General features: G+C 43.4%; 1 long non-coding RNA gene across 8 annotated transcripts in view; it reads right to left on the reverse strand.

Annotated features, from left to right (window-relative positions):
- The window catches only part of LOC122565455 (uncharacterized), a 147,084-nt gene extending 131,036 nt beyond the window's left edge, over positions 1 to 16,048 (reverse strand). Inside the window, exons 1-2 of one of the 8 annotated variants that reach the window (XR_006316176.2) lie at positions 15,818 to 16,048; positions 2,660 to 2,710 (exon numbers count right to left, since the gene is read on the reverse strand). This is a non-coding gene — a long non-coding RNA (uncharacterized LOC122565455). Of the gene's footprint in view, positions 1 to 2,659; positions 2,711 to 2,869; positions 2,960 to 7,596; positions 8,441 to 9,000; positions 9,240 to 11,782; positions 11,850 to 14,064; positions 14,087 to 14,733; positions 14,879 to 15,817 lie in introns of those variants that run through there. The other 7 variants (XR_006316175.2, XR_006316179.2, XR_015751805.1 and 4 more) reach the window with 7 other exon arrangements.
- Between the last annotated feature and the right edge of the window lie 5,163 nt (positions 16,049 to 21,211).

Below are 21,211 nucleotides of genomic sequence, written 5' to 3' on the forward strand. Positions count from 1 at the left end.
GACCTCTCTCTTAGATCAGCGAAGGAAAAATTGCGACGTGAGATGGACAGAATAGTAGTCAGGTAGGCGAATAAACTAAAGCGATCAGCAGGGCATAAAAACAGAAATTGCTGGAGAAACTCAGCGGGTCTGGTAGTATCTGTGGAGAGAAACAGAGTTAACATTCAGTGACCCTTCTTCAGAACGAGCCTGGAAACATTCAGTTTCTCTTTCCATAGATGTTGCCAGACCTGCTGAGTTTCTCCAGTAATTCCCGTGTTTTTTTTTGTTTTCTTTGTTTTATTTCCGCATTAAGCCCGGAACAGGAAACCCACAGAGGTGTCTCGCTCACTTCTATCTGTCTACCTCCTCTGCATTTTCCCAGAGATGGAAACCCACACTCCATTTCCCACCCTCCTCATTCCTTCCCAAGGCTGGAGTACTCATTACCTCCCACCGTCCTCAGCTTCGAACCTACAGGTATCTGAAGGAAAAGCCACAACTACACCTCCCACACAAGTTCCACTTTTTATCCAACTCTGCTTCCTTTCGCGCGCTAATCTTGGCGACTAGATCTTGGACAGGGAGGCAGGCCCTTTGGCCTATCGAGGCCACACTGACCCTTTGAAGAACATCCAACCCAAACCCACCCTATCCCTTTAACCCTGCATTTCCCATGGCCAATCCACCTGACCTGCACACCTTTGAACTGCGGGAGGAAACCTGAGCACCCAGAGGAAACCCACGCAGACACGGGGAGAATGTGTAAACTCCACACAGACAGTGGCCCAAGGCTAGAATCGAACCCGAGTCCCTAGATGAATCACCGTGTCGTCCCACTTGATGTCGAGATTACAGTTGGAGCTATGGGTTGATCTCGGGTTGAGGTGAAAGTTATTATTTTATTGAATAATGGCGCACGCTCTAAGGGCCGTGTGACCTACTCCTGATCCAATTTCATTTATTATTCTTCTGGGTTTCACACTTTAAAACGAACATAAAGTAATTATTTCCAAAGTATCAGCGCTAAAGGAGAAAGGATTTGTGTCAAATTGAGGTTACCTACTCAAATACGCCTGTTTGTAGACACCAATGACTTTTGACGTACGTAATGACGCACGCCAACATGTGTACACCCAATGTTTTTACAGATACATACAATGGCAGGACTATCTGCTGAGGGACACGCTGAAATTTGGGGCAGTCACTGCAAAGGCATAGTAGGGGAAGATCTAAGGCATTTCTGTCACAATACACCTACTGGCGCTGTTAGATTATAGAAGACTTCCGGTTGCATGCTTGCATTGCAATGTGTATAGCTGTTGTCATATTTATGTCCATGTCACAACCTTCCATTTGAATTAGCGCCAAAGAGTGCGAAGTGCTCAAGTATACGTAGGAACGTGCACACCCAGCCTCTCAATGTGTAAAACAGTTCATCAAGTCTGTATAGCCACAAGCCAAGTGTATGATTGGGATAATCACCGTAAGTTTAGATATAAGAATTTATAAACTCATTGCATTAGTAGTATGACTGCAGAATGGTCCAGGGGAGGTCTGGATTAATATTCAATAAGCACCCGGACAAATACATGAATGCGAAGGGAACAGAGGGATACGGATCCTGTAAGTGAAACCAGTTTTATTATGAAAGGGCAAATGTGTCGGCGCAGGCTTGGAGGGCCTGTGGTGTATTTTCTTTGTTCTTTGTAATAGTCAGAGAGAAGTTCGAATACCACAATAGCAAGAAAATAACGGGGGAAAGCGGGTTTGTATCAGTATTGGATTAAAGGCCTTTTTGTTGAGCAGAGGTAGTGTCCTTACCGCTGAGCCAGAAGAATTGGGTTCAAGTCCCTCCTGCTCCAGAGATATCTAATACCTCAAAAACCCGAAAGAATTGTGGATGCTGGAAATCAGAAAGAAAAGCAAAGATTGCTGGAAAACCTCGGTAGGTCTGGCATCTGAGGATCCCATTTAGGGCGAAAGAAAAGATAACTACAAACTCGGATGTGTTACAAGATGCAGACGCGGACAGTGTCTTGTCTCAACACCTTCCCAAAGAAAACATTCGTTCTCCATTTTAATTAGACCCTGACATATCTCACCACCGTCTGTCTGTGGAGATTTCTGTTCTCTATTCAGGCGATTGGGTTAATTATTCCAATGGTCAATAGCCCCCTCGGTTAAACAGAATTATTGAGTGAAACAGCTCAGGCCATTCGGCCTCTTGTGCCAGTGAGGGCTCAATGAGAATGCTGTCTGATCCGTTCTAGGTTAAAAATCACACAACACCAGGTTATAGTCCAACAGATTTATTTGGAAATACAAAATAAACCTATCGGACTATAACCTGGTGTTGTGTCATTTTTAACTTTGTCCAACCCAGTCTAACACCGGTACTTGCACATCATTCTAGTCTCTGCTTCATCATGGACCAATAGCTTTGTCCTTCAAATCTCTTTCCCTTTGTGTTTCTAACAGGCTGATCGGCCAGAAAAGTCAGCACGGGCACACCTTCAAAGTGAAGGGGTCTGAGGCAGTTTGTGAGAGAGCTCAAACGACACAGGTTCTGAGAAAGAACAATTACAGACACCTTTATTCACTCACGGTACAGGGAGTAGGCCCTCTTTAGATACTCTTATTATACACGAGTAGAGAAAAAACATTCACCCAAACCTACCTGTCGAGATTCACAGACAAACGGTGCATCTCTCCTCCCGGCCTTGAGAATCTGAAAGAGAAGAAAAACAAATCAGTTTGTTCCCACTTGATTTGAGTATCGCAAAACTGTCCTTGACCTAATGTTTCCTTATAAAGAAAACAACAACCCGTTGCATTCAGCAAGCGCCCAAAGCGGACGTTCCGACCCCTCCCCCACTGGTCAACGAACCAGTTTGAAGCGTCGTCTCATTGAATAACAGAGCAGGCTGGAAGGGCCGAATGACCCACTCTTGCTCCCAATTCGGATGTAATCGCTATTGTCCTGCCGGTAAACACGAGAGCCAATTTTCGCACAGCAAGATCCCACCGGCGTGAAATGATATAAATCAGCTGCTAACGGTCTTTGGGGCGGGAGGGGGTGGAGCGGAATGGAGTAATAACTGGGACAAGAACACGGTTTTGTAGATATGGATAGTTTGGGAATGAAGTTGCCTTCGTTCGGGTGAGTTTCTGCGGTGGAGTTAGTAGATCTCAGTGAGGAAATGGGAGAATCGGAAGATCATCTCCAGTTCTGCGCTGTCACAGCAGCCAGACACACACTCGCCTCTATCAATACACCTGAAAGATTGCTACAAGATTTGCTGTGATTTTAGTTTTCAGTACAGATTCCAACATCTGTAGTGACTTGTTCCTGAACCTATTCGTAGAATCTGTCCATAGATGCGCATTTCATTAGAAGGAACTTGCGCTCTCCAGCTACACCCGATTGAATCCGACTGAAAACACAACCGACACCCAAAATGTTCCCTTTAACAGGATTGTGTGTTTCTCTTCATTTTTGTGGATGAGATTCCAGAAGTAGAGACTGTTTCAAAATATGTAAAAACTGTTCTTGAGTCTGCTATACCAGGGAGGGCGGATGAGAAAGAAAATACAAGATTTGCATTCATGTAGCCGCTTTCCCAACCTCAGGACAGAGCTTTGCAGTCAAGGAAGTAGTTTGGAGGCAAAAACAGAAATCGCTGGAAAGCTCAGCAGGTCTGGCAGCATCTGAGGAGAGAAATCCGAATTAACGTCGAGTGACCCTTCCTCAGAGCTGAAGGTAGCTGGGGAAATGTCGGTTCATATACAGAATACAGAGTTAGGGCAGTAAACGATAGGTGGGGATAGAACCCAAAGAGACAGAGGAACTCTGGTGTGGTCACTGTTGCAATGCGCGAAACGCATCGGCCAGAATGCGCACAGTAAGATCCCACAAACAGCAATATGAGCACAAGAACCAGACACGGTGGCTGGGAAGTTTATGAAGGCATCCCTGCTAAAAGACTTCATGTTCTTTCTTTTTTTCAAAATAGTGCTCTGGGATATCTTTGCTCCCAGGGAGAAGGTAGAAGAGGAAGTCCCCATTTACATCTCGCCAGAAAGGTGGCACCTCAGACAGTGACAACATGAGAATAAATCGGAACAGCAAAAGTGGTCCTTGTTTCGCATGAGCTGATTTGTTTTGTTTGGTTCCTGGGATGCGGGCATTTCAACCTAGGCTGGCATTAACTGTAGTGATATTGAAGTAATGTCACCGGGCTAATGATTCGGAAGCTCAGCGTCATGTCCTGGAGACTGGTGTTCGAACCCCGCCATGGCAAATGGTAATTATTTGAATCCAACAAAATAGCTGGAATTAAAAGCCAACTGCACAGCGACCAAGGAACGATTGTCGGCTGCGTAAAAATTCACTGGGTTTTGTAATGTCCTTTAGGGAGGGGAATGGTTCTGGTCAGAATAGAAATTGCTGGAAAAGCTCAGCAGGCCTGGCAACATCTGTGAAGAGAAATCAGAGTTAACGTTTCTGATCGGATCACTCTGATTTCCCTCCGCATTTACTGCCAGACTTGCTGAGTTTTTCCTGAAATTTCTATTTTTAATCTCTGATTTACAGCTTCCGCGATTTTTAATGGTTCTGCTCATGCAAGGTGTACAACGGACTGATTCCTGGGGTGGCAGGGTTGTGGTGTGAAGAGAGACTGGATCGGTTAGGTCCACATTCACTGGCGTTTAGAAGAATGAGGTGGGATTTCATAGAAACCCATACAATTCTAACAAGAGTAAATAGAGTAAACATGGGAAGAATGTTCTCAATGATCAGAACTAGGAATCACAGTCTAAAGATACAGAGTAGGCATTTAGGATTGAGGTTAGGGAAATATCTTCACCCAGAGAATGGGGAAGCTTGTGGAATTCTCTGCCATAGAAAATGGTTGAGGCCAAAACATTGAATGCATTCAAGAAGGAGTTAGCTATGATTTTATTACTAAAGGGATCAAAGGGTGTGGCGAAAAAGTGGGAACAGGAGTTGGACGATCAGACATGATCATCCTAAATGGCGGGGCAGGCTCGAGGGCCGAATGGTCTGCTCTTGCCCCAGTTCTCTATATTTCTCTGAAATCGCCATCCTTACGTGGCCTACAGGTGACTTCAGGACACAGCCAGGAGGCTGACTCCTAACTGTCCTATTGGCATTTAGAGGTGGAAATAAGGCGTTGATAAAGGGTGGCGCAGGTCAAGTAGCATCCGAGGAACAAGAGAGTCGACGTTTAGGGCAGGAACCTTCTTCAGGACAGGGGCCCCGGAAGGGGGTTAAGAGATATATATAGGGGGAAGTGGGGAGATGGGGCTAGGGGAAAGGTAGGCGATAGGTGGGCGAAGGTGGATTTGATGGTGATAGCTCGGTGGGGAAGATGGAACGGATAAGTGGGAAAGGAGGAAGAATGGGGAGGACAGGTCAAGAGGGCGGATCTGAGTTGGAGGGTTGGATCTGGGATGGGGTGGTGGCAGGAGAGGAGATTTGGAAACTGGTGAATTAAATGTTCATGCCATGCAGTTGTAGGCTGCCAAGGGGAAGATGAGGTGTTCCTCTTTCAATTTGCGGGTGCCCTTGTGAAGCCAGTGCAGGAGGCCCAGAATGGACATTTCATGGGGGGAGTGGGAGGGGGAGTTGAAGTGGATAGCCACGGGAAAGTGAGGTTGGCTGGTGCGTACAGACCAGAGATGTTCCCTGATAACTATTTATCTAACCAGATACATCCACCCGCCGGTGAACGAATAAAATGCCTTGCCGAAGTTGGCATCAAACTGCCTTCCTGAAGCGCGGAGGCGGTGGGGTGTGGGTATAACTACAGGGCTGTGAGATGGGGTTAGTCACTGAATGCACAGCAATCCCGCTGATCCAAATGCCTGTGACACGCTGCTTCCCAATGTTGGATAACTAGATTTCCAGACAGCGGGGACACCTCGAAAGGATTGGATGAGATTTGATAGCTCGGAAGTCTGGCCACTTCAGGGCCGCGATTCCAGTTCAGCACTTGGTCCATTCTGCTCACCCTCTGCATTCACTCTCTGCCAGGAACCGCACTGATACCGATGTCTCAGATCGGAAGAAGAATTCCAGGATGTCACAAATTTTCTAATGGGTCGCCTAACTCCAGAGTTATACGAAGGGGTTGAAAAAGCCTAGAGTCATACAGCACGGAAACAAACCCTTCGGTCCAACTCGCCTATTATGATCGAGTTTTCTAAACTGCGTTTGGCCCATGTCCCTCTAAACCTTTCCCATTCAGGTACCTGTCCAAATGACTTTTAAATGTTGAAACTGTCCGTACATTTACCACTTCCTCTAGCCCATTCCGCATTACGAAATAGCCTCCACGTGAAATAGTTGCCCCACAGGTACCTTTTAAATCTTTCCCCTCTCATCTTAACATTATGCCCTTCTAATTTTGAACTCCCTACCCTCGGGAAAACCTTTGCTCATCATCTTATCTACGCCTCTCGTGACTTTATAAACCTCTTTCACGTCACCCCTCAACTTTCTATGCTCCCGGGAACAAGGCGAAAGTGAGGACTGCAGGTGCTGGAGATTAGTCAAGATCTGAGTGGTGCTGATTCCTGATGAAGGGCGCCTTCCCGAAACGTCGATTTTCCTGCTCCTCGGATGCTGCCTGACCTGCTGTGCTTTTCCAGCACCACTCTAATCTTGACTCCCGGGAACAAGTCCCAGCTTATAACTCTCCTAACAACTCAAACCCTTCAGTCCTGATAACATCCTGGTAGATCTGCACCATCTCTAATTTAATAATATCCTTCCAGAGCAGGACGACCAGAACTGGACTCCAAACACAGCTTCACCAACGTCCTGCACAACCACACTATGACATCCCAACTCCTGTACTCATCGGCCTGAGCAATGCCATTTGAGAACAAGGAGAAAGTGAGGTCTGCAGATGTAATGACTGCAGCATCACACAGAGATTGCTGCTGCTCACTGTGGGAGTTATGTCAGTGTTATAACAGACCATCGGAAAATAATGATTCAATCACAGGTCTGTTTCACCCAAGACACCGCAACGAATGCTCTAAACAAAAATAATCACATCTTGAACTCCAACAGCAACTTTCAGAACTCGGTTCAAATCAGTCTGATATTCTACTTACCGACACCTGCCCTACTCTTCCCCAATTCTGGAGTTACATATTCCTGGTCCATCGAATGCACCATTAGCGGTGGTGCCTTTAACTGACTGGGAATTTAACTCGGGGATTCTCTCCCTCAACCATCCCGTTCCATTTTATCTAAGCAAGCATTTGGCACCAGCCCCAATTTGTGAAACAGTGGCGACGAGAGGCCGTTACTACATTAAAGACGCCACATAAATGCAACATTGTTGTTGACTTCAAATAAGTTTTGCAATAAGAGGGATGTATAATTAGGAGCTATAGGAAAACGAATCCAATCTAATAACCCAAATCTGACGAGATATTAAATCAGAGTCAAGTGATACATATTTGTAACTCTTTCACATTGGTCATACATCCTTATTCTGCATTGACTCTATGAGTTCTATGTGTTTCTGGGCCCTAATGACTCTGAAAAATAACTCCAACTTAAAATTGCTTCGTTACCTTCTCCCTCGGCCCTAAACTCATGAAATTTCTTTTCCACCTCCCGGCCAGAACCTTTTCCTGTATATCGCTCCTTTAAACGCACCTCCGAGCCACCAATCCTACATTCCTTTGCAGATCGAGGTCAAGTTTCGTTTGATACGGCTTCTGTGAAGCGCCTAACGACGTTTTACTCCAGTAAAGGTTGTATATACATGCAATTTGTTGATGTTTTAAAGTCACTTCTTGGATGCGGGACGGAATATCGAATTCTCTCAGCTGTCAGCTCATTTCTCAATTTACAGCCCTTGAAAAATAGTCTCGCCGTTGTATCACAGGGTCATGGTTCGAGCCGCCCTCCAGAGATTTGGGCCCATACTCCAGGCAGGTTCGGCAGGAGCGCTGCTCTGTCGAAAGTCCCGCCTGGACGATTTGAAATGAAACTGAAATCCTGTTTGACCAAAGATAAATCAAGAATTTCTCTCTGGTCCTGAGCCAATATTTATAACGTCGCTAAAAATGATTATCTGATCTTGATCACATTGTCGTTTTGTGGGATCTTGCTGCTGCAATCTGATTGTTACCCTTTGCAACAATGTCGAAGAGTGTGGTGCTGAAATAGCTCAGCCGGTCAGGCAGCATCCGGAGAGTCGGCGATTCTGGGCATAAGCCCTTTCTCAGGAATAGCAACATTGATTACACTACAAAACTACTCCATGGCTGCAAAGGTCAGAGGGTCAATATAAGCGCTACATAAATGCAATCCTTTCAATTTATACTTATGGAAAAACCTATTTCACAACGTTTATGCTATGCTGCTATCTAACTGGGAGGCGGTGACATGCTGGTAATTGTCACCTGACTAATGGCCCAGAGTTCATCTCCTGGGTTCAAATTCCACTCAGGGCAGGGATAAAACTCAAATTCATTTTTAAAAAAAAAGCTGGGGTTAAAACGCAACTGCACGGTGACCGTGTAACCACTGTAGATCATCATAAAGATCCATTTGGGTCACTTATGCCCTTTAGGAAAGGAAATCTGCCACCCTTACCGGTCAACCATACATGGGACTAGAGACTTACAGAAATATTAACTGGCCTCTGGGCAATTAAGATGAGCAATAAATTAAGTCAGTAACATTCACAATGAATGGCTATTTTAGAAACACACACCTTGATTCATAAAACAAAATAACATGACCTTAAAAAGAAAGCAAAATTGGATGCTGCAAACTTGAAACAAACACAGATAATGGTGAGAAACTCAGCATCTGTGAAGAGAAAGCACAGTTCATGTTTCAGCTCAGCGTGAATATTAAGGACTCAAAACATTAACCCTTGTTTCTCTCTCCACAGATGCTGCCATACCTGCTGAGTTTCTATAGCATTGCCTGTGTGGGTTTGCCCGATGGGGCGCTCAACTCACTATTGCAATCCTCTGGAGGCTTTCAAGAATCCTCATCCTTCCCTCACAGGTCACACTGTGTTCTTTAGTGTGTTCGAATGGATAAAATCTTTAACGGGACTAAGTAAAGGAATGGATTTTTAAAAAGAAAACTCAATGAACTAGATCCAGAGTGTCCATTGTTGTCCATTGAACTTTTTCATATTAGATTTGCAGCAAGCTGGAATTTGAAATGTATAACTTTTGTTTCAATAGCTGAGGGACTGCCAACATCAGCTAGAAATCTAATAAAGTCTAACAAATTAACTTAGCTGCCTTTTCAGATTGCTCCACTCTTATACTGATGCATGGAGACGTGCAGCAATGGGGAGGTGTCCGAAAGCCTCTTACATCACTGTAGCTCCGCCCATGTCCAGTGTTACTCCAGCCCCGCGTGAAACCGATGGTTCGAAGGTTCCCGGGCAGTCAAATCGCCACAGCATCTTATAAAGTCTACATATTTACAAAGTAGAGTGAGGATCTATGTATGAGAAAGGTTCATATTGAGCAGTCCTGGACAGTGTAGTAATACACAATTTCGGACTGTAAGAGGAACTGTGCAGTCTTCATTCATTTAGCCACCAGCTCGATATCTTTACTCGTTTACATGAGATAGCAGTTAACACATATTCACTTTGTAACGGTTGTATTAGTTATACTGTACACAATATAATGTGGACGTCTATATACACGGCCGCATCTCATGTCACCTTGATCTGAATTGGTCCATTTACCCCTGCTCTCTCCAGCCTTCCTCATATAGCGCCTGCTTGTGAGCTCACCGAATCAAGTCACGGTGTGACAGTTTCCCAACTGTAGCCCTTTTAAATTGTTTCATAAAAACTTGCGACCTTCTCCTCCTCAGTTTCCCCTTCTTTCTATAGTGTACACTTTAAAAAGAAAATCCCTTGTCCGTGATATCGGATGAAGGGTTGGTATCAGGTTTGACTGGTTTGTGCTGAGTCTTCTCCGAGCCCCAGCGCATCGACATATTCCGGTGGCTCTTTCTCCTTCACGTGTCCGCCTCGCTCACCGTCAAATGCCTCTACACGATTCAGCCCCAACTACAGCCGAGAGGAGCGGGTTCCACATTCTCGCCACACTCTGGGTAAACATGTTTCTCCTGAATTCCCGACTGGATTTATTAGTGACTAACTGACATTTAATGCTGATCTTCTCTCTGAATCTTTACAGTTTTGGTTTTAATATAATTGCTGATTAAGGCGGGAACTCTCCTCGGCGTTGTTTCCTTTCTGTGGAGACATTTTGTGCAGCGGGAGATGGACACAAACCGGCTCCGTATGGCCGGTGCTCCTTTATCCAAACCGGACCACCAGCAAGGTCTCCATCCATCAACAGAGAGGGCCGGCTTCGTTGTCCATCTGTTGTTTCTGGGATCTTGTTGTGCACAGCTGCATGCTGCAGGAATGTCTGCGACTGCTGAGTTATCCAATTATTTCAAATCACTTTGAGACTTCCTGAACACCCGGGCAAGTTGCTCTATGTTCAAGTACCTCTTACTGGGGCAAACCTGTATTAAAGCTGAAACGTTCTGAGGAAGGGTAACTGGACGCGAAACGTTTACTCTGTTTGTCTCTCCACTGATGCTGCCAGACCTGCAGAGCTTTTCCAGCAGTTTCCCATTTTGTTTCAGTATTAAGGCTAACGTGGCTAACCATTCACCCGAGGTTGCTCACTAACAATCAATCAAATTGATTGGGTTCAATCAAACATCCTCATTCCATTTCCTCTTGTTACTGATACCTCTAGCAGGGAGGGTTGCACCGTCCGTGGTGGTAAAATTCTGTGAATTAATCCAAGCAACCAATCTTCCTCGGACCATTCCCTGACCCTGCCTGTATCTCGAGGAACCCGTGCCCGGGATCTCTGTAAAGACGGTGGCATGGGTAGTTTGTAAACCCGGATCCGATTAAAGGCGCACATGCGAGCAGACAAATCTCAGTAAAGGACAGGACAATGTCTCTCGCCGTCGCCGCCATCTCCCTTCCACTCAGCCTTGGGCAACCGTTAGTGCTGAAGGTAAAGTGAGTGCCCCTAACAGTCCCAATCTATTTAAAATCATTTTAATATTTTCAATGGCCATCAAATTTCCCCCTCACCGTTTTATTAATATCTGATCCACATGCAGAAGGAGAACTCTTGGGAAGGGAGAATGTTTTATTATTATTTTATCGGAGCTGTAACTTTTTAAATGGATACAGCTCGCGAGTTAAATCTAACAACTGCGTACTGTCGTTTCACATTCTGCAAAACTGTGTAAGAGGAAATGTCAAGTATTTCTTCTTAATAATAACTTCATTCAACCTTCGAAGTCGTTAGAATCGAAAGAGTCTTTTCAAAATAAAATAATTGATTTTATTTTAAGTACGAGCCGGGAACTAGGCCAAGTAGCATCTGTACAGAAATCAAACTGTTTCCAGCTCAAAATCCCTTTGCACCGAGAGTAGGACAGCAATGATATCGCCCACTACTTAGAATCCAGGCGATTACTCCCGGATTAATAAAGACATCGACAGGTAAATATCTATTTGCGCACGTATTGGTTGTAGCTATATTAACGTTCACACAGAAACACACTCATATAATACACACTTTTTAAAAAATCAGCATTCTGGAAAATCACATTTTCAAAACCTCTCCACTCTAAAATGTAGAGTTTCACTATGCATCTTGAGATATTGTATTTTCTCCTTACAAAAATCTAGAACCCCCAGACAGTTAAAACAACAAATATCCCGCTTACTATAAGTTTAGCCAAAACACATCGAAAACAGAGATTCTATAAAAGATGAATTTAGTGTCGACAGAATATCAGCCAAAAGCACCTTCCTCCTCTGGTAAACCTATGGTTGATAACGCAACCGGAAATTGTAGATATCACACACACACAGTCCGTCTGACACACATGTACACACACATACACCCCCGCCCACACCCCCAATTCCATCCTGGCTAACTATTATTGTATCGAGTGAACATTTTCTCTTGTACATCTTACAGCATCACAAGTGGACTGCGAAATAAAATCTCACACTTAAGAGATATCAACGTGACGACAAGATAAAACTTCATTGCAATCTCATCAAGTATTGATACAGGTGACTGGAAAAGGAAACCTACACAAATCACCTCTCGGTGGGAACAAAAATATTCTGTACAAAAAGTGCAAACAAAAAAGGTGGTTGCAACACCGTTTCCATAAGATATGGGAGATGCTCCTTGTGTCTTTTGAGGAAAAATGTGGGCCAATCCCTGTTCAGAAAAATGCATCATGGTCAGCTCCATTAAGAACCGTTTAATGGGAGGGCTCAGAAATGATGCTGAAGTACCTGAATTCTATTTGTAGGAGAGACTGTGACATATATTGAAAAGTAAAATGAAATTAGCTTTTCACCTTTTACTTTCGCATCTGATGTTCCATCTTTTGTGTGTATGGGCGCGACTGCATGTGTCTGATTCCGAATGAGTGTGTTTGAATGAGTGTGTGAGGTTGCGTGAGAGAGTTTGTGTGGATATGTTGTTTGTGTGTTTGAATGAGTCTGACTCTGTTTGAATAAGTGCGTTTAAATGTGTGTATGAGACTGTGTGTGAGAGTAAGCGTATGAATGTGTTTTTAAGTCATGATTCGGTTTTTAAGTGTGTGAGATAATGTGTGTGGTGAGGAAGGGGAAATTCACAGACAAAATTAATTTGTAACTATCAACAACTCGCCATTACGAAGGGAGAGTGCCTTCTATGTTGTATAAAGGGCGGCATGGTGGCTCAGTGGTTAGCACTGCTGCCTTACAGACCCAGGGACCCGGGTTCGATTCCCGCCTCGGGCGACTGTGTGGAGTTTGTACATTCTCCCCGCGTCTGTGTGGGCTTCCTCCCACAATCCAAAGATGTGTAGGCCAGGTGAATTGGCCATGCTATGTTGCCCCATAGTGTTAGGTACGTTAGTCAGGGACAGCTGTACGGAATCTAACGAGGATCAAAGTACATGCACCGATAACGTTAAATGATTGACAGAACATTGCATGAACGATTATCCAAAAATTAATATCACTTTAAAATACGAAATGGATATTCATCAATAAAAGTTTGGGGCATTCTTCTATCCAGTTTTTACCATCACATTCCATACAGTAATAACTAAATATTCCACCACACCCCATCCCCAAATAAAAACACAAACCAACCGAACCTGGGACTGCCATTGCTATTCAATGTCTGCAGGTAATTCTTGTTTATCACGTCCTGGGTCTTTGCTGGTCTTTTAAAGGTGACAGATGCTTCTGACAAGGGTCCTCTCAGTCTGATTTAATTCGAAACCTTCCCTTTTTCTGAGCACGGAGTTTTGCACATTACCGAGCTCGGGGTTTGAATCACCAGTGCCAGTTTGATTCGGGTTTTGGATCCGTTAGGAGTATGATATGTACTAAGGGGTGATATTGCGACCAAGCAAGGCGAGTCACTTATTACACCTTTACCTAGATTCCCTGACGAGCACCAAGCTTTGCATTTTTCCTATTTTGGGCACAGCTTTGAATTTCACTTGGACACCTGGCGGGTCACATAGTGCAGGCCAGGGAGAACAGAGGAATTGTTTAAATATCAGTGCAATAGGAGCAACTGAAGGAATTCATGGTCATACGAACAGCGTAAGGGTTCAAGATAATTTACTGATATCCAAATTGGATTAAACGCATATATGTTGCATATGCCTCGTATGTTCGGTTTTATAAGGCGTTACAGTAAATACATAATATACAAAGAACGATTGATTGTCAGTCTGAGGGTAGCAATCTAACTGTGGCAATAGACAGCTCTGCAGCATTGAAGTTTACACACAAAGACAAAACAAATTACGTGTGTTTTATTTGCTTTATAGTGACGGGTCTCTGCCACACTCTATAATACGATATCGAATATTGTATGCGCTTTTAAACGGATAATCGCGTGCACATGCCAAGCTAAACTTTGCCTCTTAACGCTACTTAAAATTAGCACTGAAATCGGGAACTATTTCGACTCATTATTTACCATAATCGGCAATAAGAAACGAGTTGTAAGTTCTCTTACTGAGATACATTTTGATGCGTCCAGTTGTAATGTGAGAAAGAATGAACACGGGATAGACCCGACAGATAATATAATAATTCGCAATAATAACATTGAGGACATCGCGGGTGAAATCGATCAGTTTACGATTACCAACAAAGCTAAATTTTGCACCGTTTGAGAATTTATAGAATATCCCTTCACCCCTCCTCCCCAACCACACCCCCCCAGCAAACTCCCTTGTGACGTTAGGCCCATCGTCTAAGACTAGCTTTCCCCGAACAGTGAACACTCTAACCGAGATTCTCGAGTTTCCTGTTCTGCAGTATTGTCACCGAGCATTATACAAGCCACCACAACACACGTCTGTGCAAAAATGTAATATATCTCTTTTAAAAACTACATGTTCGACACCATGACGTTTATCCGCTGTGAGCAGTCTTAATGAGCGAGGTAAGGAGCTAATAACAAGCCCAATTTTTTAAAAAAATAAGTATTAAGGGCCCACTACTGTCCGAAGACTGACAGACCTTCATCTTTCCAACACTGCGGTGCAACGGCTAAAATGCAGCAGTTTGTACATCCTCTTATTTGGTTCACTATTTCACACCTATGGATCAAGACTCTATCCAAGTCATTGCAATCTCTTACCTTCTGGTATACAGAGTGGTGAAGGAACCCATTGTAGGAACAAGCTTGAGTAGAATAATCTCTTTTGGTTGGGAGCGAAATCTCGGAAGACGGAACGTGACGGCAGTGATGGAGTTCAATTTAATGAGGCACCGGCCAACCGCAGTGTAACTTTAACAGGACCTAACACAGAGTTCCTCTCTCTCTCTCTCTCTCTCTATCTCTCTCACACACATATTCTCTTCAAATTTCCCTGGATAACAGACTCATTTCATCGACAGTTGGAAAATGCGACGTTCTCCTTCCCCGATTATCTGAATGTACATCTATAAAACAACCCTGCCAATCTTGATATGCCTTTTCAAATCTCATCCAACCCATAACTCCCCCACTCATCGCCAGCCCCCCACTCCACCCTCCCTCCACACAGGCCTTGATTATATTTAAAAAAAAGGACAGAGCTAATTCAGAATATTTTAATTTCACACGCTACTCCCAGGAGATTGAGGGGAATTTTGTTTTGTCTTTCTTACCCCCTCTCTCTTCTTAACAAGCAAGTGACCGCAAAAAATGGAAGGCAATAAAAGAAGTCAAAATCAAGTTCAACAGCAGAGAGAAAGGTATTATCATAATAATGCGTCTTTCAGAATAGAATCTGACCAGACAACGGGTTCTGGTGTCACGCTAGCCCAGAGCAAGGTCCTCAGTGAAATTTTCCCATGAACCGGTAAATTATTAAGACAACTGGGTTTGTCAGCGACAGAAGCATTCGGGCCAGTGCAAGTTGCTGTAGGGCCTGGGTAGGAATTCTAGGCTGAAATATACATGTCTATGTTTTTAAAATGTCTTTCTAGGATACAGTCTGCAAGAAATTGTCAGGTTCAAAGGCAGGGCAATTTTCTAACAGCTTTCAAAATATATTTAAAATATCCAAACATTCTTTTTCCCCGTCAGTTAGCATTCGGTTATAAAGCTTTTGAAATGAACATTCATAACTTGACTGGCAATAGCTGCAAAGTAAGTTGCATTCCCTCCCTCTCTCTTTCCTAATCTCTCATTTTAAAATTAAATAAGACTTTTAAAAGAAAACACTTATGTTACTTACATGTTCGTGACCAATGAAATTCTCTCCATTAGTCCTTCGTCCATTACGCAGTCAGACATTGCGTGAATTTTGCATTTAAGAATTTCTTTTTAAAAAATTGGAAATCCTTCACTGCTTTCTGGTGGTGATCTTATAGATTTTAGTTCTTCTCGATTCCTAATACAGGTTTTGCTCAAACGACAGTAGAATTGCAAGGGACCGAAATAAAATTAAATAGACGACGGCTGCAGTTCTTTCCAACGACTCCCCCCTAACCCCCCCCCCCCCCCCACCCCTTCTGATTCTGTACTAATTTTCTCACATAACTTGTGCCGGGTGTCTGGGAGTCCGCGCTGGAATTCAAACTGTCCACAGCCTTATGAGGACGTGTTCAGAAACTCAAACAGCCCAGCCTCACAACTCATTGTCCAGCTGAATTGATGCCCATTGTTCAATCTCTGTGTGATCTGCTCTTTTACCCCCCTCCCTCTCCTTCCCCAACCACCCCCATTCTCTCCCACCCCCGCCCCGCAAACCCTTCACGTCTCGCGCTACACGACCACCCCCACCCCCCCCCACCTGCTCCCCCCCCCCCCCCCCACCCCCACTCCCACACACACCCTGTCTCATTTCACCAGAAAGAGAGAGAAAAATATATATGGGCTAACATGTCTTCCCAAAGCAGAGAGGGGCCAGCTCTGAAATCAAAGACACGGCGCGTTAAACATTCTCTCTTCAACACTTGAGAATGAGTATTCCTGTTGCCCCCTCAGCCTTTTCTGAAAAGATCTGCTTTTCTACGTTAACCTCAACTTTTTTGACAGTTAATTATTGAAGCAATGACTAGATGGTTTGAAGACACCTCATCTCTCTCTTCCCCTATTACATTCTCTCTCTCTCTCTCTCTCGGCCACCGTCCAGTACACCTTTCCTTATTCTCGAATCACCTGACACCTCCCCTCCACGAACTGGCAAACACCGAGGTGTCAGGTTGATTTTTGTTTTCAAAATGAAAATCGCGCACACGCCACACTCTTGAGCAGGAGTAATCGCTCCAGGTCACAGCTGGTCTAACTCCCTCTCACCACCAAAACGATTCAGCCGTTTCGTGTTTTTCTACCGACATACACTTAATCGCGCCTTTCTCTCTCCCTCCCTCTCTCTCTCTCCTGTTCTAAAGAGAATCATTCCTGATTGCATCTGCTTTCAGAACATGCAGTCTCTATAAAACTGGGCGCTAGGATGCCGCTGGGATAAGCCTGGCATGTTCTTGCTCCGAACACGATGGAAATGGGAGCCCAGTTCTGGGTCACGTTGCTCAACGTGAGGTTAAATAGATACGTCTCCCGTATTTTCTATGCAGCTTAGACTTGACTTCCATCCTATTCCCATTTTTAAAAGAAAACCTGCATTTTCACGGGTATTGCGCCGCTTTGTGAGTGGAATGCAGTTGCCTCCTTTCCCCTTTCAGATTTTCAATGCATCCTGATAAAATTATGATCTAGCCCATTGCAGGAATGGGAGGGAGTCTTTCCAAAAAAATCATTCGCCACCTTTATGACTACGCGTTTGCGTCAGTCAGCGTCGTGGACTAAACGGATTCACAATATATTATCCGGTCCTCATTATTTTTTTTTGCATATTCTGCATTAATGTTTAATTCAGAACTACACAGAGACTCCACGACAGCGCTTCTGGAGCGATGTGAAGAGGCGAGTCTTAAATTCTCAGGACGCGGTGCCAACGCACCCAGTCGCTAAATTAAAATATCAGTCATAGTTTATCAGTGGAATTTACTTGTTATGAAAATGTCACCTCTTTCATTTTTCGGCGAATTGCCTTTTTCCTTTGTCCTCGTTGAATGAATTCTAGTGCCGTAAATCTGCTCGGGAAATGCTTCTTTTCGGAAAATAAAAACATAATTGTGCATGCGATGTTGGTGTGAGTAGGAATAAAAAACTCAAAACACAGCAAAGTATTTCAAACACTGTTAATGCTATAGCTACCTTGATGTAAAGCCTTCACTTGTTTAACCCGTGTAGCAGCTGTGTAAGATTGAAAAAAGGGGTTAGACAGGTAGTGGTATAAATTAAACAGGACGTTAATTAAAATGTAAATGAGGCATAATCAGTGGACAGAGTAATGCAGACAATTCCCCCACTCCACCAGCGCAGGGATTTCTAAACAGGATTTTTATGTTGAAATTACTTCCTTATATCCTGATACTTTCACGGGAGCTGAATTTTGTCGAAACAGGAATGGATTTGCGCTGTAACTGTACACATTTGTGCATGCAATGCTTTTATCTTTCTGTCTTTTTGCTACAGTTCCTGGGCTAGGTTCCACAAGCTATTTTTAAACAGTCTAGAATGATCTTCACACCGATCTGCAGCAAAGCGCTCAAATAGCGAAAAAGTACAGTGACCTTGAAATGATAGCAGTTTGTTTAGGTAGGAGTGCGAACCTCTTATCTCGTGAAAGACAATTCTAAAATAAGATCATATCACCTGACATAATTCCCTGGATCACGTTTCAGACTGCAATCTTTAATCAAAACCACAACTTAACAACAACCATGTTATTTAATAAATAAAATTTCTGTGAAATAATTGAGACATTAAGCACTTGGTTTTTTTTTTGGACGGGTATTTAGACCTGGTATTGTAATGTATTTAAAACAGTTTTCGGCACGCGTGGTTAATGCACAACAATTATATTTCTATAAGATCTCCTCACTAAGACACAACTTATCCGCGATTAAAATTTCCCACGACAATAAAGAACGCAGTCGCTGACATTTTACACTTTATTTTGCAAATATCGCCAGCGCCGAAAAAAGCACAAATATATTGAAAATGTAAAATTGTTGCTCGGAAGGTTCCATATTTTCCCGTTCCCAAATTTCAGAACGTACCTCTCCCTCACCCTGAGACAAGCAGGAAAAATATCGGCGAATTTTATATGTGCAATATATTTCAGAACAGACCTTTTTCATATGCATAATGCAGACAACACAAAAGAACACTTTAGAGGTTGCAATTTTCTAAGCAAGAAGGGAGCGGGTGACAGACGAGGTGGCTGGGCGGGGGTAATAATCAGAATTAGGTGATTTTAATGTAAAACATTTCTCTTTCGTTCGCTTTAAAACAAACCTTCTCGGTTCTAACATTCTGCTTGAAGAATGCAGTTACATTGAGGGGTTTAGTTAAAGCCACTGCTCAACGTTAACTGGACAAGTGTAGTTCATACATATCGCCATGGCCAATGTTAATCTACTCTGGAATATAGATAGTTTATTTCCAGAGTGTAGTTATGGATAGCTCCTGGTGCAGGCTGTCCTTCATCCCAAACTCACGCAGGCCGGAGCACAGACGAATTGCTTAAACATTAAATGTATCTTTATGCAGCCAAAGCTTCGCTTGTGATTTACTTATGGAGCGCCTGTCTTGCAGGATGCAACAATCAAAACAGACATGCAGGCTTTTTATTAACAAAAATAAACTCGATGATCTAAGTTTGTCTAAAACTTTCTTGCTTCATGGGTGTCTTCCTTAACAGTGAAATGCAAATGCTATCCTGCAGATTGTGTTGAGTTGGATCCGGTTAGTATGTTCCCCTGTTTTAATCTTGTATTTATGTCAGAGGAAAACAGCCACTGTTGTATACTTCCAAACATCAATTACAGTTGATTTAAAAATACAAAGTTGATTGTTTGGGTGGGCAGTTTATTTTGTTTAGTAAACCGTCTTATTTAAAAAGTGAGAACAGAGATTCTTAAACTGTATCCATCATGGAACACGCCATGTAACCTGTAGGTTCTGTTCTTCAGATACTCATAGTCTGTGCGTCAAGGGTTGAGTTTAAATCAGTATTTTAAAGGTGTGCCTTAATTTTCTGTTTTTATTTTGCTTTAAACAAGTTGAACCGAAGTATCTATGGCGTGCTGCGGTCAACATGTTAAGTGTGGCTGCTTTGAGCTTCCGTGTGCTGGAATACGCCATTGACATTCGGTGACTGTACAGCGCGGTCCGTTGACCCCCCCCCCCCCCCTCCACTCCCCTTCCCAGCCCTACTTGCTCACTTGGCTTGTCTCTTGTTTAATGTCCCGGTGTTAAATGGTTGCAAAAAGAAGAGGTCAAATCAATTGGTCCGAGAGGCCCCCGAGGCTGGGGGGGTGAGGGGGTGTGGTGCCGCCTGCAATGTACAAGTTCTTGGTCAGTCTCTTGGGGGTGGGGCGGTTGCAGGCTGGAGCTTCTTGTCACGAGGCACCACTTAGCTTTTAGATAGTGTAACTATTCCCTAACCAAGCAAATGGTAAAAGCTCATCCCCTGTTCACCCCTAAACAGAACGGAGAAATGTTTCGGCTTCGCCCACTTACAGAGGCACTTTCTATTTACACAGTGCCTTCACATAGTTCATGTTAAAACTCAGGCCTTAACCTAAAGTTCAGATATCTTTTATACATTATATATGAGAGGTATTGTATAGACTATACAGTACTGGTAAGGTGTTCCACAATATCCCTGTGTAAGATGGAGGCAATGTACTGTTTTTTTAAAAAATTACAATTGATATATACATTTGATATCATTTTCCTACAAAACAGCTTCAAGTATTCCGTTGTATTCAGAACAAGCTGCCGGCGAATAGATTTGGAAAACGTTATTGCAGGGGACATGTCGATATCAGCTTTCCGCACTGTTTGCGCCGCTTCCCTCTATCAGTCCTATCGGATGGACTTCTCTCTGAAGCTCCGACCTTCAGAGTAAGCTGAAGTCAATTGGAATAGCGCTTTACTGATCCATTCCTGGGGCTGAGGAACGTTTCTGGACTGTGTGAACTATGTGTTGCCCTGAGTTGAGGTGAGAGTCTCTCTGTAGGTCTCGCTCTCTCACTGTCTCAACAGAGTGTTTACCCCCTCCCCTGCCCCCCCCCCCCCCGACCCCCTCAAAATAAAACGGGGTAGTTGAATCCAGATTGTTGACTTCAAGAAAGAAAAGAAATCCACCAACATAATTCTGTATTTAGACACAAACAGTTGCAAAACCAGCAGAAAAATTAAGTTAAATTGGACAGGTGACAGAAACATAAATTCTGTATAAATCCACCGCCGGTGCATTAAATTAATGAATCTTTTCAGTTATTTTCATAGTTTAATTTTATTTCTAAATATCGAATAAAATCCAACCACTTTCCTAGCTTTAAAACCAAGTGCTTAATTTAACATGTTTCTCAAGTAGAAACCTACGAAGGTAATGCGCTGATTTAAAGTTCAGCTAAATTCGTTCTTTTTAAAGTTGCAATCGGAATATTTAAGAATGGCTCTTAATAACGAGTTTGCAACTTTTTTTGGACAGATGTATCGTAGTTCTCTACTGAAAAATAACCCATGATAAATATATTTTAATATTCGC

Source organism: Chiloscyllium plagiosum, unplaced genomic scaffold (genome assembly GCF_037043375.1).
Source record: "Chiloscyllium plagiosum isolate Xiang-an unplaced genomic scaffold, Cpla_swu_hap1 HiC_scaffold_28, whole genome shotgun sequence".
Classification (NCBI taxonomy): domain Eukaryota; kingdom Metazoa; phylum Chordata; class Chondrichthyes; order Orectolobiformes; family Hemiscylliidae; genus Chiloscyllium; species Chiloscyllium plagiosum.